Consider the following 17,631-nt stretch of genomic DNA (forward strand, 5'->3'; position numbering starts at 1 on the left):
TCTCCCCCAAAACTGGCTGCAGCTGCATGTGGAAGCCTCATGCACAAATGGAAATATTGGGAGGGAAGGGGAGAATCCCAAGTTTGGAGGTTTTCAAGATTTGCAACTCATGACCTGGAGCAGAATTTGATGCAGCAGGCAAGACTGTAACATTTGAGAAATGCCACTGCAGTGACTCTTCATACATGCTATGTGGCGTAAATGCAAGATGCAATCCTAGAGCTTTAACACTATGTCTCTCTGTGGCTGTATAGCAGTTGGCTGTGCTTGCTGCCTTTACCCGCAGAAGTACAACAAAAACCAACCCCAAACACTAGCAGATCATCATGCAGAAGCAGCTGCCCCAGAAGACTTCCATTTGGTAGGTACACAGCAACAAACACCGGCTGATATGCTTTCCACCCAAATGCTTCTTGCAAACAGGGTGATCTCTGCTCTGTTCCACAACAGCTGCTGTTACCCACACAAAGCTACGAGGACACTCAGCAGAGCATCACCCGTTTGTTGGGTTTTCTGAACCTGTATCACTCACTGTTATCCTTAATCTACTCCACCTGGCAGGGAGGGGCCAATTAACTATAGTTATGGTGCCTTTTTGATAGGGTGCTGCAAGGGAAAGCAAATTAGCTTTTAAGGCAACATTCATTATGTAGAAGTGACAGACGTGTAAGAAAATTATGTGAAATGGTTACTAACTCATGAACGTGTTATCCTTCCATCACAGGCTGAAAGAGATCTCAAAAAGTCCTGTAATGCATTTCTTCCCCACGCCTCTGCCCAAAGCAAGACTGAGTGTACTCAGCTCATGCCTGGCAGGTATTTCTCCAGGATGCTCTTAAAGACCTCCAGTGAGGAAAACTGCACAGCTTTTCCTCCACAGCCTCTTCTACTGATTCATCATCTCTACAGTTACCTGGTTTTTCCTAATGCTTCATCTGACTCATTTATTTACACTAAGAACAAGAGTGCCATGGGCAGTGGTATACAAACTTATTAACATCACAACAATGGCTTATAATTAAAGTTACCCAAGACTTCCCAGTAGAGGACTTCTACTCAACTGAATTTCAACTATTTGTGTTGAAATTCAGCATCTCAGTTACCTGCCTTAGGGCTGGTTTAAAGGATATTTCAACCAGAGATAATCAGTGATTTCTATGAATGAGATACTGTGAATTTTGCACACTAGCCAGAGACCTTCCCTTTGAAAACTTTAGTACTGAAACCCTCCCCTGACATCCCCCCCACCCCCGCTTTTGGAAGCAGGAACTTACAAATACAGCCTAGCGCTGCTCCTATAGAAAAGTACCGAAATTTGGCCAAGCTGTGCATTTTCATTCCAGCCTTCCATCCCACCACTGAAGGGGCTCAGGAGTTAACTGCTGGTGCAGCCACTTCACAAGTGAAGGAAGGTAAAATCAACGGCAGCTGAACCTAGCTTACATGGCAGCAGATCCAAAACAAGCCACCAACAGTTCAGAACCACACACAGGTTGGACAAAGGACATATCTTCCACACTGAGCCTTTCCAGCTATCAACTGGGAGCCTGGCCTTGGCACACTGAAGGCTGGAGGTGTACTGAGAACCAACAATGGAGTAAGATAGAGGGGATGATGCACCCAGAACTAAGTCTCCAAGAACACAGTCTAGGACCTGATGTTATTCACTCTGAATTCGGTGGCAACCCCCCCAATAATCTTGGTGGAGCAGAAGCTGCTTCCTAGTACTTTACTCACAGTCTGCCCTTCCACCTCTCTTGTGAACCCTCCAGTTCAAAGATGAGGTACGCTGGCAAGGCAAGGCAGCAAAAAAGCACATGTCCCTGCTTTGAGTATGGTAATCTGTCTGCAAATAAAAGGGGTACTGCAGTCCTGAGTGCTGTCATGTGTCTCTCTTCATGGGTATAAAGTTTGTAAAATTAATAGATCAATCAAGCTTAAGGCATAATACGCTCCAATCTGCAACTGTAAACTCAATCTCACAGATGCTTGATGTATCACATTAAATCCCACTCTAATTACCTTTTCCCATTGCTTTCCATCACAATGTATAGAATGGACTCTCACCGGCACACTGCCTGGAGGGTCATTGCACACAAGCAGGGAGCTCTTCACAGCTAGAGCATGGGAAGGGGCAGGAATCACATCAGCATTTTCCAAAGGGACCACTTAGGAGGAAGTTCTCAATTTGCAGTCACTCAGTGAAAGGGAAACAAATAAAACCTTAAATGGGCTACCAGCAACTTTGTGGCCAGATAACAAGATTTGGAAAAAAACCCTTTGATCTCTTACGATGTAATTAGCCATAATATAACAACACACAAGTCAAGAGAGGAAGATAAGCAAGGGCAGAACCCCTACAGAAACCCAGTACCTGGAGGTACTGTCATCTATCTTGCCTATATGAAATGCTATGTGACAGTTTGCACCTTAGGGGGGTTCTAGCAAAGATACAGCATTTCAAGAGGGCATACAGCAAAAACTTTTATTAAACTTGGACTAATCTCCAAATCTTTTCTTCATTCCTGGTTTTACACTGATAAGTAACTTCATTTCTGTGATCATTCCTCTTAGTTCCATCTACATCTATACCTATATCCGAATCTAACATTTATGTATACAGGTCTCTACATATCTTAAGTTCTCTTCTTTCACTTCACTCCTTCAGGAATAATATTAAGTGACAGAAAAGAATCCTATTCAGACTGTGTCCAAGACAAAGGAGAGAGTCCCCTCAGTCTGTCTTTCAAACTAAAACTCCCCCAAGTTGAAAAAATGAAAAGCCTCAAGTGCTTTCCTGCCTAACAGACCTATTCATACCAGTGAAATTACTGAAGTGTGCAAACGTTTGCAAAAGAGGGGCCTGTCACTAAGCTTCCCACATACTTCTGATTACAAAGCATCAGCCAATGACTGCATCTATTTGACAGCTCTCACATACACATAACAGCACATCCAGGGGCATTTGAATGCGTAAGGGCTGAAATAAGCACAGCTGTGTTTGGACTCTGCTATTTGCGTGTTCCTGTTCAGACCGTGCAGGATTCAAACCTCTGCCATCTGGAAGAGCATTGCCAATGTATAAAGAGCAAGAACATTGCTGCACTACTGGGGATGTAGCTCTCATTTAAAACCTCACATCTCTAGAACAACTTTCTACAGACAGTTCCAGGAGCCTGTCCTTGCTGAAGGCCAAGTAAACTTTTACAGACAAGTTTTCTGTATTACTCAAATTTCTAAACACAAAAAATGGAGAAAAGCATCATTTTTATGACTTCAAAAACTCCAAAATGATCAAACACTTATTTTATCATGTTTTCTCCAATTCAAAAATTATTTGTGTGAGCAAGCATGTGAAAAACTGAAAGAGGAGCTTTTTGGTTCTAATCACTGCAGCGTCACTTTAATGCTGGAGAAAAACCTTTATTGGAATCTGTCATATCTTTGTAAGGAAATGGACTTTATCATGTAAAAGGCCTTCTTACATATTTCAACTCTTTTAGCATATGCTCCCAATTATAGCCCTGGCATTTTGATAACAGCCAGATATTCAAGCTCTCAGTTTCATAAACAAGCATCTTGTCAGCTTGGAACTACGTGAAGAGGAAGCTGCAAAACCAAAACCATGCTCCGCACTACACTATTTTTAAGACAAGCAAATCAGAATCAACCTCTTCTTCACGAGGGGAACTTCTCTGGTTTCAGAAGACACCATAACTGATCAGAGGGAAACACCTCTTACAGTGAAACACAGGGCTATTTTCTGTGGTTTTAACAGACTTCAGCAAACACGATTTGTACCCTTAACATATATTATGAAAGCTGGCCTTTAGAATGAATAAGTGAGACAAAAAAATATGCAAAAATTATGCAAAGTAGCAATTTTTCATAAACAGCTGTTAGGTAGGTACTTATTCAAAATGACCCCAAACTAGCAGGCTTTCCCCAAATGCACCAACAGCTCTGAACGTATAGCAAAGTGAAAGCTCTCAGCTGAAACGGCTAGCATTTCAGAAAATAAGCTGACATTCCCCCAGCCTTGCCTCCCATAGAATGACTAAGGTAAACAAACAGTATCTGCTTGCTGTCAACGTGAAAAATCACTGCAAAAGGTACTGCTGGTTTATACCCAACAGCTCACCCAGAACAGTAACAAGGAAAAGTTTAGGCTTTTGTTTTCAATGTGCTGCCTGAGACAGAGGTTCCTGGCAATGATGGAAGGCACTGACAGGAAAAGGGCAACTGAAATGAAAGTTAATCTACTTCATAATGTCGTTGGGGTTTTTTTCCCCCCTTGCAAGCAGTTATGAGTGCTGTAAAACAGAAAGAGCCCTAAAAATTAAATGGCAATATATATCTGAGGGCTGTGACTAACACACAGCAATGCCAGTTTGGGCAGGACCAGCCAAGAAAAGCTTCCTTGGACTTCTTTGGATTTCAAATCACTTTTCTAGGGCAGCAGCCCACAGTGACACCTAACCCACAGTGACACCTAACCAAGAATCTCAGTCCAGAACACAAGTTGGCTGACCACATGGACTAATTTCATAAGTAGGTAGGTACTTTGTAAGATAAATGAGATCCCAGGTCTTGTACCCCTTGGTACCTTGAGACAGGCCTAAGGAGATTTACCAAACAGAGGAAAACATTAGATTGCCTTTGTGTTTCAAATGACCAAGAAAACCTCTGCTGGGACCAGTGGAAGCAATGTTATTTGCTAACAAAAACCCAGTATCAACTGACATGGTGACTAGGAGTGGTTCTGCTGCCACACAGCTGGGAAAATTAGTCTGTGAACTGAGAAAGACGAGGGAAATATGCAACACCGAAAGTCAGCAGCAGTATATGGTACATATTACGTTCTAAAATAGTTGTCCTATGTTCAAAACTCCCAATATACTTAAAATATAAGTTTCAGTCCAGGATTTCTACATTTTCTATCACAACCACTCTTATAAGGATAGTCTCTGGTTATGGAGCTCTCCAGGTGACTCACTGATCTTATGAACCAGTTATCTTCAGCAGTCTGACATGACTCTTCGGATGTATTTGGCTGCAAGATGTGACTGTTCCCTCCCCTCCTGTCACCCCCAGGTCTCCTGATTATATTTTCTGCTTTCTGTCCTGTTAACCTTCTGCTGCCTATGTTATATCGGGTCTGGGCTATGACATGCAACTCCCTGGGGCAAGAGCTCTGACTGCATCTCTCAGGTACAGACTGTAATTTCTCTGCAGGACAGTGACCAGTAAAAGTTATGACACCAATTACTGTGCAGTCATACAAGCATTAAAAAACCTTGGCTTGTGGAAGCCTTAAAAATGCCTGCTACTGCAGATGACTTGCTTTCAGTATTTTCCCATTAGCAACACATGAAAATGATTAAATAGACCCCTTTTGGTGCCCTGCTTGCTTCGTGACTGCAAGCATTTTCTTTCCAGTTGATGATGTGGCTTTTTGAATTGGTTTGGATGAATTGCAAGAGGGAGGAGTCATTCACTCAGAATTGCAGAGTATTTGTTTCACATGACTCATGTTAAACTGAAGGCAACTTCATTTTGGTCCTGCATCAGGACCAGCTCCCCACTTGTTAACAGCAATGAACTGACAGTATTCTGGGATTGCTGTTTTCTACCCATTCACTCAGCATCTCCTGCAAAAAAAGCCTAATGCTGTAAGCCCATCAGCTTTGCTGTAATAGAAGGGCAAACTAATAAAAGAACACACCAGCAATGTCATTGAGTCCATTCCCAAGGCACATAATGAGAAGACAGTCAAACCAGTGATCTTCCCAGGGTTATTAAAATTATATCTGACCATTTTCACTAGCCTGAAATTGTTTGCATCTAATAACAAACTGCACATTCTCCTAGCTCCAAGGCAGTGCTCCCAACTCTAACCCTTCCTTCTGCTACCTCTGACACACAACTCTCTTAAAGACAGGCAAATATGAAATAAGCTAATTGAAGTATATTGCACCTCTTCCCTTTTCTCATATATAAACATGTAAATACATATATGCATGTATATACACACACATATATGGAAGAGGACATGAAGAAAGATACTAGCACGTATTCATGCTCAAAAAGGTATTTTCTCTCACAGCATGTTTAAGGTAGCTATGCATATGCATCCTCAGGACCTGTGACTATCAGCTTTAATGAGCCAGACCTTCAGCTCACATCATTTGGAGCGGCTCAGAATGCCTGGCTCCTTACAGAACTGCCCTCCATCAACACCATTTGAGCAGTTTTAAGCACCTTATAGAACCTTACAGAGAGACATGTCAAATAATTTTCAGCTGCAGTTTGGTCTGTCTCTTATGTCTCCCACTGAATTTCTCATTCCAGAGGAATTGGGCTGAATTTGATCATCCAAGGACCTGATCTATCTACATACATTCCAAGAGGTCGCTTATATTCCACATGAGCAGAACTGACAATGAAAAACCTGATTTGCTAACTACTTGCACTTATTTTATGACAGGTTTTGTCCATTAAATGCAGGAACAGTGGGCAAAGTAAATACATTTGAGTAGATGCTTTTGCAACAGCCACGTCAATTAACAGTACTTTATACAGTACTGCATCTGTAGCACTGTACTGCATCTCAGTCTCTTAATTTGTAAATGACTTATGCTCTCATTCTGCAAAGACTGATGGGTAGTCTCAATGCAGGACACCTGCACGAAGAGTGCCCTCAGAAAGAGCAGGAATACATGCGTGCACTGCTCAACAAATGCAGAGATGCTCAAAGTAGCAGGACTCTAAAACTGGCAGAAAAATTTAAAGCGCGTCATCTTCGCCCATTTGGCAGGAGCCAAAGCAATGCTGCAACCAAGAGACAGCTGCCTATTAGGCTGCAACCAGAAATGTCTTCTGCTACAGCTTGAAATGCACTGTTTGTATTTACCTTTGGCTAAAATTCATCTTCTCTCCCATAGCTCACACTGTATTTCAATGTACACAGAAAGATGTCTCAGCTAAGATCACATCAGCATACATTCTGAGAAAAGCAGACCTTTTAGTATTCTCCAGGTTACAACTATTTAGAAAGAACAAAAAGGCTTTAGTGGTCAAATTTAAATTAATAATTCCTAAAAGTGGCTCAATCTTAGAGAGCTGTACATCTTTAGAGGTCTCCCCCTTTTTGTGAAAGTGATTAAAGATTCAATACCTCTGCTTCTGCCAGTTGTAGTTCATCTAATGCAGACCACTGGGAGTGGTTTAAAGAGATTTGGTTTTGTTGTTTTTAATGTGTTATTTATAAAGCTGTACTTAGGACTGGATCAGCATTTCCATGCTAAGGACTCATTTTCTGGAATTTGGAACATGTTTTTACCTGGTGCAAATAACATTCTTCCCTGGCTGAAACTTAGCATAGAGATTTCTAGTACCAAAAGACACTTTTTATCCTGCTTGCTTTTGTTCAAAGGAGAAGAGAAACTAATTTTTTGCTTCCAATTTGCTCGGTTCATTTTCACATCTTCATTTTTGTTACTACAATACGGACATGTTTTGATGGGAGAACTTTCTCATCCGTTTTCCTCGTAAACCATAGTAGGGACCATATTCAACAAGCTATTTACATTCCTTATGTTACCATTGATTTCATCAGAATGGGTCTGTATTTTATTGGCTTTTCCATTTATTTCACTTAGAATTAAGAACCTAAATAGACTGTTGTATCTGGCCCAAAGTATCTGTTCCATTATTCCTTCTCAAATCACAGCCAGAAAAATCTTCTCCCAGCTCTTAATTTTTCTCCTCTCCTATTCCTGGCTACTGAATTTAATTCAGAAATAAAACCTAAGCCCACAACTCAACATGGGGGTGTCTGTGAAGAAAGGGAGAGAGAAATCTACATCAACAGTGTTTTACTAACTCAACAAACACATTTGGAGATTCTTCTGGGATCTGCCAGTATAAGACAAAGAGTTAATTTGCAACACATTATCTCATTATTATAGGTGGAGGAATGGGGGTTACTGGCAAGATCCCAAGTCATTACCTGTTTTGTGTCTGGATTGACAAACAGACATCTGTTATAAAAGCAAAGTTGGTCTTTGCATGGAGCTTTTTTTCAAAATACATATTCTGAGAGTGAAACTCCTTGCTGGCATGTGAAAGGGTTTTCCAGCAAGAAAAATAATACAACAGGAGATGTATAAAGAAAACACGCAACTGGAGGATTATCAGCAGAACAGAAAGAGAGCACGGGTGTCGGACAAAAGCCACGTCTGTGAAATGAAAAATGCTGCTGATAGAAGCAGTAAGGGAATAATTTAGCTACAATTACTGTCCTCTAGGTCATGATTTGTGCTGCTGTCATACTCTGCAGAGGCCACAGAGTGTCCAGCTCGTCAGCCAACATTATCCTGAAGAGACAGCAGTGAGACAATTTTTCCTGGGCTCTCTGATTTAAGAGGCAAGATGACGCCTGGTTCATTACACTGCAACAAATTCTTAATATGGAGCCCTGAAACCACTCTCCACCCCCAGAATCAGTAAGCAGCACAGATTATAGGTGTTGCTACTGACTGCACCTTCAAAGAGATAGGCTCTGGGTAAGACCCACAGGAGAGAGAATGTTTGTCAAGACCAAGCCGAGAAAAGGAGCCCCACACCCTGGGGTGCAGGGCATGTGGAAAGTCTGCAGGAGAGCTGCTCTGTGTCAGGAAACTCCGTATCACTTCACAGCAAGCCCAGGTTTGACAGCTCTTCATCGAGATCCTTGGCCATGACTTTGCTTTGTGAAGCAACAAGAGCTTGCAGGATGGAGCCCCTATTTAAAAAGTCAAAACCTCATAAGTGTCCCATTCCAGATGACCAAGATTGTTTGGAGCTTCTGTGCTAAAAATGCAGCTCCTGTTTCCCATAGAAGTTCTTCCTAGAGAGAAGTTTCTCTTACCTTGAAGTATAACCAACATGCTGAGGACAAAGGATACATGTGTAAACAGTGCTTTTGAAATAGATACCATCATCTTCTTCAAGCAGACCAGACAGCAACATGAGAAAAGAAACAACATCCTGTTACACAGCACCACAGCACTAAGCAAGAGCAATCTGCCCAGAATACCTAGCTGGCTGGCTAACATTATTTTCTGTGTTCCTGCTGGAGATGTCACAAGACATGAGGGGGAACATCACGGAAGCTTGGAAACTATGCAGTTCCAGACACTAAGGCATCTGGCTTGTACAGAAAGACTAGAATAATTATGAGGCTGTATTTGCCCTTCAGCATAACTCCCCATGATGGCCAAAAGACTCCTGCATGCTCACAGAACTGCCAAGACACAGTACTATATACTCATGAGTCAAACCATAAAACTCACAAGGCTAACAAACAAAAAAAAAAACCAAACAAAAAAAAAACCCAAACGAACAAAAAAAACCCAACACACACAAAAAACCAAACAACAAAACCATGAGATTTTAAAATATAGTAATTTTTCTGTTCTTTTATTTCATTCCTCTTTTTCAAGTAGGAGAGGCAAGATATTCAAGATGTTTCAGCACTGGTTGCATTTCTGGGCAATCCCCTAGTTCCCAGAACTGGGGTCTAAAGGAAAATATCAGCTACCCCAGGTCTAACATGACAGGAAAAGGAAAGCAACAACTTAACAAGACACCAATCTGAGACAAGAGCGTGAAGTGGGTTCTTAGTCTGTTTAAATCATCTGGAATTGTACTGTGCATTTTAAGAGAAGCCTCCATGCCTCCTGCCCCCAAACACCCTAGGGAGGGAAAGGCCCAGCAGATACCACTTTGGCTTTTCTCCAGTCCTTGTCAAAACAAACAAAAAAAAGCCAGCTTAAGAAAAATCAATCAAGCTTTACAATGGTATATCTGAGAATGCAACATTAACAAAGGAGCTGTGCCCTGTCTTAAACAGGGGCACTAACTGTGCCCTGGCTTTGAAGAATTTCCTTGGGGCAGCTTAAGAAGTGTTTTTAGGCCGAGACGCTGGATTTTTTACTGCAGCTACTACTGCATGTTTCCTTCTGCTGTTTCTGTTATGAGTCCAGTACCCCCAGGAAAGAAACAGGAGCAGGGAGTAATACCTTTTACAACTGCAGTAGCAAGATTGTCCAGAGCTTATCCATCAATTTCCAGAAGATACAGCTCAGTAAAATGCTTGGGAAGATGACTGGATTGTATAAGAGAAGACATCAATCACTATTTTAACCAGCGCAGAGGATTTCAAATAGTCAGAACTGATGCATCCTTGCCCATAGCCTCACTTAATAGCATTTTCAAGGGTCATTTCAGAACCATCTAAACTGCAATTCCAAACTATATGCACAATGATTTGCAGTGATTACTGAACTTTTGTGAAAGAGAGGCTAGGCTGGATGTTTGCCTCTAAATATCATACGTCAAAACAGCTAGGATGATCCAGAAGGCTGGTGAGTAAATGTCTGTGGTGGAAGGTTTCAGACAGTGAGATTTAGGAGCACATTTATGAAAGCTGGCTGGGAATATACTCACTTTGGTCCCTTCTTTATGAATCAGTAATCATCTCCTCTGCATGATGGCTCAGAAAAGCCTGCCAGTCCCTGGTCTGAACTGCCCCATAGCAGCAATCCTCCCTCCTACCCAACTGACTGCAGAGATAGTAAGAGTGGGCCTGCTGCACCCTCCCTGGCTTTCAGCCATCCACTGGAGCCCCCATCAAAGCATCCCAAGGTGAGACTGTGAACCCAGGACACAGGCTTTGCTCCTGGGATGCAGGCTTCATCACACAACAGCATGGCTTCGACAGAGAGCCGCTCCCAAGAGGGGTAATGTCTGCTCCTCACTGGGAGGGAAGGCAGCTCCAAGCTCTTGCATCTTCGCTGAGAGGCACAGTGAGCTGATTCAGGGAGTTTAACCATCCCAAAATAAATAGATGGTTTTGTAGGACCTTTTTTTATGTGCACGGGTACCAGTTCAGAAAAAGAGACAAGAGCAAATGCCAATGTAAAGGGAGGTCAATGGAGGGGCAGCTGGCCCTCACATCAGCTGAGTGTGATACGAACCTACACCCCAAGTCTTGGTGCTGTTTGGCATCTCTCCACAACAGATGGGATAGACATATAATACAGTTTTATTTCTTTGCCTACAAGTAACAACTCTGCCACTTATCCATCAGTGCAATACACCTATATCTCCTCCTTCAGATACAGAAAAGACAGATTCCACAGGCACCTCAGCTTACAGACATATACAAGTGGTTAGGACTTTCAATAATTTGTTTTAAATAAACTGCAAATTTGAAAGAGAAACAGACCTCACACTTCTCTGAATATAGCCAACAGTCTTCCTTAGTTATTTAAGAGTGTCAGTCATATTCCTCAGTTTGAGAAAAAAAGAATGGGCCATTTTTGTTATATCAGTGGTGAAAAGCACCTAGCAACTTGGACATCCAAAGTGGAGAGAATGTAAGAGATCCTAATTTCAAAAAGCTCAGCAGCCACATTTTGCAAGCCAGGATCTTCTCCAGCACTTCCAAGTGACATATCAGAGATTTAAGATAACCTGAAATCAGGACTGACATTTGAAAAATCTTGACCACTCCACATCTGTGAATCCTTTTTGGCTCATGCCCAGAAATCACTTTGCACATTGGATTTCATGGAAGAATGTACTTCACTCAGTGGAAGAAAGCCACATATTTGGGGTCTGCATTTCAAGACGGTATTCCTGATGTAGCTGTAATCAAACTGAAACCAAGAAGAGAGGATACTGAAGGCTTGGGTCTGAGGAGAACAATCATGACTCTGCATTTAGATCTGATGAAAAGGAGACAGGGAAATGCAGAAATAAATCTTGAGACTAATGGTTCAAAACAAAATGTCCTCAGCTGAAAATAAATAGATATCATTGTCTGAGATGTCTAAGGATAGATTAAAGTTTATTTCACTTAACAGAAGAATATAGTCTCCAAAAATGTATCTGAATTAAAAGCAAAAAGAATTAACATAGTATAAGAATAATGTGACAAATGTCTAACTTTGAGAAACAAAACACCAAAAAACCCTACTACATAAGTGCTAGCATAAAAAGATCCAGAGAAGCATCTTTCTCTGAAGTACTCATTGCAATGTTTTAGAAATTACATAAACTCAATTTATACCACCTTTCTATGGCAGCAATTCAGCAAAATATTCAAGTGCGTGCTTAAATATTCCAGTTCAGCAAAACACAAGCATCTAAGCACAGAAATCACCAGCAGGGTATAGGCTAATCAAGCCTATGTAGACTAAAATGTACATCAGTGGTTTGCAGAGCAGGACTACTTGCTTGAGTCTGGGTGTAAAACTGTCATCAACAATAGCCTTCAGCATGTAAAGGCCTATAAATTACCCGAGTTCTGGGATATTATTATTAGGCGCCTCTTTCAGCCTTGAAACTTTCTCACCTTCAATAAATGTTTCTGCAACCTCCCAAATACTGATTATTTTCAGTCTTCCCATCTAGTCTGGGAAGATGGGCTTCAACTGGATCTCAAATGTAGTTCGGGGCTCTTGTATTCAGTGTATTCTGTGTTATGAGGTATAATACTGCATTGGACAGGAAACTTTGTGACTTGAAACTCGATTTTATTTTCTTTCAGTTCATATGCCCAAGTCAGAATGCCTACCTTTCTTCCTGGTACCTCCTGCCAAATTTTACAAACACAAGTATATAACCAAAAGGAACTCCAGTAACCTCTGCTGCACTAATAAACATCAAAGCTAACAACCTCTCAGCTAATACCACACTTACCTTGGTGTTGGCCTTATTAAAATAATGGAATGATCTCTAAAAGCAAAGGGGACTTCAGGAAAGTTATCAGGAATTACCTCTTCATACAACTTTCCTCAGGTGATAAGAGAGAATCATGAAAGGATCTGGCCTAAAACTTTCCAAAGTCAGTGGGAGTCTTCCTGTTTACCTTACTGGATCTTAGATTAAAAGACAGAAGAGTATACAGCCCAATCACGCCATACTGGGGAAAAAAACCCAAAACAAAAAAAAAGGAGTTTTGTCAGTGGCTTCAGCAGATGAAAGACCAAGCTACAGGTGAACACAAACAAGGTGGAGAGGCAGACTGGGGAGTAATGATGATACTGCAGACCTAATTCCAGAATGTGATGCCCAGATGTCCATGTCTAACTCCACATCTGCTCACCTGAACAAAACGCGCCTGGTTTTCAAAGGCAGCCACAGATTTTACCAACTCCAGCAGCTATCGCAAGAGTCAGCACTTCTGAAAGCCAAACAGTTTTTATACAAGTGCCTCAAGGACCTCTCAGCTCCAAGGCACCCAGCTCTGAACATTCTAAATTTCTTTTTTCCTATTGAAAAGTTCAGAGACCAGTGTTATATAATAATAATAAATACATTTATAAAATAATAAAGTGTTGGTATTGTACCATTTACTTGGTTGTGAAAACTTGCCATTTCATTTTCAATTTAAAGGGATTCAGTATATTTCCTCAAGTCTGTGTTCTTAGTGAATACAAATCATATCAGCTTTTATCTAAGCAAATACAGGCTTCTAGCTCTCATGATAACAAAAACATGAAAAGTGAAGACATTTATAAAAAGCCCAACAACAAATTAAGAGAGCTGATTGTTAAAACAGCTCAGGGGCTGAGGAAGCCTAGAGCACACTCTTTCACTAGCATTGGCAATTCAGTATTTACTATCCTGCTTGGACTTGCAAAAAATGCAACCAAAATGTTGCAATTTGAAATCAGAGTAGAGGCAAAAAAAAATTGCCCTGTGTGCTGAAATGTCATTTACCTGCCTGCCAATTGCCTGATTTGGGTACCATTTCGAAGACTCCATGTTAAAACAGATGAGATGGAAAGAAATTTAGTTCCATACAAAAGTCATTGGCTTCAGCTACTTCTAGAAATTGAGAGCGCTAGGTTAGCGTTTGCATTTCTGCATACCTCCAGGGGATGAAAACAAGCTGATAACATTATAATGGCACAGAGAAATCAATGTGAAAAGCCATAAGCTGTCCTCACAGTGTGAAAGTGAGCTGTGAGCCTGTCTGCACAAAGTTCAATCCCATCACAATCAAAAGATAGATGGTCTTATGAGATGGAACTGGGTAAACACAGGAGAGAAGTAAGTCATACCTAGATGAGCTGTCTTGAATGTGGAAAGAGCAGCACTTAATTTTTCTTTAAATGTGACCGCTTACATTTAGAGCAATGAAGTGACTTTTATGAACATTTTAAGTACTACATATCTGTATTAAAGTATACTTTGTCTTGCCAGAAGAAAACTATGGGGTGTAATTCTCATTTACAGCAGCAACTGTTTTCCACTGATCTGTCAGGGTAAAAAGACATAAATGTAATTTTCCAAATCTGAAGATCCCTTTGCCTTGCCAGAGCAACAAAAACCATCCCAAGTGTGAGATGTTTGTCTGGGGTTTTTTTCTCCTTTTAAAGAGAATTGAAACGACGTGAAAATAAAATGTGACAAACAGGGGAAAGAAACATAGCTAGCCTCTTGATATTCTTTACAGCAGGAATTAATCTAAAAGCTGTTTCAAGTAACTAACAAAAACCATATCCATTAAAACCTGTGTAGATCTAATTGCAAGAGAAACACAAACAGAAACTGGGGAGGTTCTCACAGTGGAGCCTTTTCAGGATCTATCTGAAATTTCAATGATCACAGGAGGACTTCTGGTACAAATAGGAAAAAGGAATAGTAACAAATCAGGACTAGATGGCATTCACTTGAGAATTTTAAGAACACTCATAGTTGAGATAGCTGGATTACTGGAAAGTGAAAAACATAAAGCCTTTAGAAAAGATTTTGGGAGGATCTAGGGAACTACAGGCCTATATGACTAATGTTTTGTGTCTGGCAACTTTGTGAAGCCTATAATAAAGGACAACAGATACCTACATAAATACATGTACTTACTAGTCTGGAAAACACCTGACTTAGGGGGACAAAAGAAAGGTCTGTAAAAGTATGACCAGCATCAATGTGGGTAACAACTGATTGCTTGCTGTCTTTTCCAAGGCAGGACCTTGAGTCTACAAAGCAAAGCTGACAACATCTCTGTTCTTCACACAAGTAGGATCACCCTGTGAAAGGACACTGTGGGTGCAAGAAGTTTACACTGGCTCAGGAGGAGACTGAACCAGGAAACTGAGTTTTGTTGTTAAACAGAACAATGGATCTGGAAACTGCTCTCTGGGTTTCCCTACTCAATCAGGGCTTTAAATTTGATCATCTTGCAGCTGGGCAGGTGAAGCTGTTCAGGGGCTACTGCAACATATAGACCGTGCTAATGATGTCTCCTGTAGCAAAGTAAAAGGAGCCCTACACTGAAGCTTCTACATAATACTGCATTCATTTTTACCTTCAATTTAGATCTCTTCCTCCCGTTTATGAATACAGAGTCAAGATGTACGCAGACATCCAAGTTGTAATCTTTCCATATGTTGCATTAGGGAACCAGCTGATGTTCATTCTGCAGTTGCTACCTGTAAGATGAGCAAACAGCACGACAGAACAGCAGCTGCTGCAGAATTATTGCTCATCTCCTGGTTTATCCCATTTCCACTACGAGGAAATCACAGCTTTGTCCAGTGTAATTTGAAAGCTGCAGTAGGCACTTGCCATAATGCTGGTCACATTTCCCCAGCTTCACTGCAGGCTCCTTGCTGGTCTAGAAGCAGAAAGCTCATTAAACATGACTTGTAGGTCTAATAGTTAACTTAGAGGACAACAGGAAACGTCTGCATTAGCTCAGTCTAGAAGGTGGCTGCACTTAATTGCTTCTTTCAAGGACCTGTTCCTTTGTGAAGAATGGTAGAGAATTGCTGATCATCATTACCAATTTGCCGAGACACTTAAAACATCAATCTCCTTACACAGAAAGCATTTGCTGAAATTATCACCATTTACACTGTCTGATGAGCTTTTGCTCCTCTTTGCAATTTGGAAGAAGGCCACCCCATTAATAGATTCCTAGACAGGTTTAAGTAGGAAGGCATTAGTGTGTTCCTGCTAGTAATAACAATATTGTGGCATAAGTACCAATGAGCCCGCTGAAAGGCAACCACAGAAGTGTCTATAAGCTTCCTGTGCACCAGGGCTTGTGCAAAATTAAATTCCAGCCACAGAAATTAAAATCAGGACTTGTTTGTTAGCTTAATGAATGGCTGAGGTCTTACAGAACAGTTCTAATTTTAATGAACCAAGGATAGAAATGCCAGCAAAGTAGGTATTTGACCCTAAAATAGAAAAAAGATGGTTCTCTGGTCCCTGCTGAATTAGGCTGGGGATGGAGCTAATGGCATAAAGATGACACACTTTGGTCCAGATTTATGCAATCTTATTACCAATACCCCTGCAAAGAATTACCCTTGAAAGATGCTTGGAGACCAGCAACGGCCCTGTACCCTTCATACCTCACTGAAGAGCCTGAAGTTTAAGGGGAGGACTCTGGGCCTCTGTTCCTTTACCCGACCTACCCCAAATCCCCCCTCAAGCATGGCATTTGCTGATAAAGACAAACCAGCCACACTCCCAACTCCTTTTCACAGCTGTATCCTCAACAGCAATCATTTCAGCACAGGAAGAAGCAGCACAGAGCAAGTGGTATCAAACAGAAGGGTGAAATTCTTCAAAGGACAGTTCAGGAGTCATTTCTGCCATTTATCACCACACTGAAATGCCTCACAGTTCTAAAGGCATCCTTAGCTCCTTCCCATGTCCCACTCACTGATGTTAAGGCCATAAGCAGGAACATCATGATAGAAAAACAAGAAACAAAGGCACAGGAGGTAATGGTCCAGCGTGGCTATTCTCCCAAATCCTGACTAAGCATTCTTCAGCACCCTGAAATCATTACTACATTGCTCCTGTGGCAGCAGCTCATTTTATAGCAGTTTAATTCCACCCAAGACTTACATGCAACATTGGAAATCATTCAAGTAGCTACTACCATCTTCCTCCCACAGATCTGTAGCATGTGAGGCAAGATTCAAAGCGTATTTCATTATTTTCTGGCTAAACTTATGCATTCAAGAAGCCATGTAAAGAACTGTCACAAGACCTGGACCAGGTTCAAATGTAGACATTTCCAGAGCCAGAGCAGTATTTTGGAAGGAGAGGAAGGTGGGTGCAGCATGCAGTTGGCAGCTGTGGCACAGGGTGCTACTCACCTCGCACAGCCATTATACAACCCAGAAGGCTGTCAGGCTCAAATCCCTTTAAAGAAAAAAGTGAAGGAGACTTGAGTAGTGAATAGAGCAACCGATAATAACACAATACCTTTGCCCAGCTTTCGCTTACTCAACTATTAGCTACTTAAAAATCTAAGAAGAAAAAAAATACAGTAACCAGACACACCTATAGGTAGACTCCTGGAGCTACACATTTACCAAAGAACATAGGCAAAGTGAACTAAATTCAAGCTTGCAGGCTACCTTTTAAAATGTGCTTCTAGTCAACTGTGGAGAGCTCTGAATTCCCTTACAGTTTAGATTTTAAACTGAAGACATAAAGGACTTCAAGTAATAAGTAGTTAACTGCTAGCCAATTTTAAAATAAAATAATTAAGACACAAACAAGACAACAACATTTGTCTTGCAATTAGTTACATGCCACATTAAGCTTCTC

At 41.2% G+C, this 17,631-nt stretch overlaps 1 protein-coding gene across 6 annotated transcripts in view; it reads right to left on the reverse strand.

The window, feature by feature from the left end:
- Positions 1 to 17,631, reverse strand: part of OSBPL5 (oxysterol binding protein like 5) — a 186,903-nt gene that overhangs the window by 100,181 nt on the left and 69,091 nt on the right. The window contains exon 2 of one of the 6 annotated variants that reach the window (XM_030038989.2): positions 15,365 to 15,488. The exons of 4 other annotated variants lie outside the window; for them this stretch is intronic. The gene's annotated coding sequence lies outside the window, so the exon portion shown is untranslated. Of the gene's footprint in view, positions 1 to 15,364; positions 15,489 to 17,174; positions 17,201 to 17,631 lie in introns of those variants that run through there. One more of the 6 variants, XM_030038990.2, reaches the window with a different exon arrangement.

Source organism: Aquila chrysaetos, chromosome 16, assembly GCF_900496995.4.
Source record: "Aquila chrysaetos chrysaetos chromosome 16, bAquChr1.4, whole genome shotgun sequence".
NCBI classification, from domain to species: Eukaryota; Metazoa; Chordata; class Aves; order Accipitriformes; family Accipitridae; genus Aquila; species Aquila chrysaetos.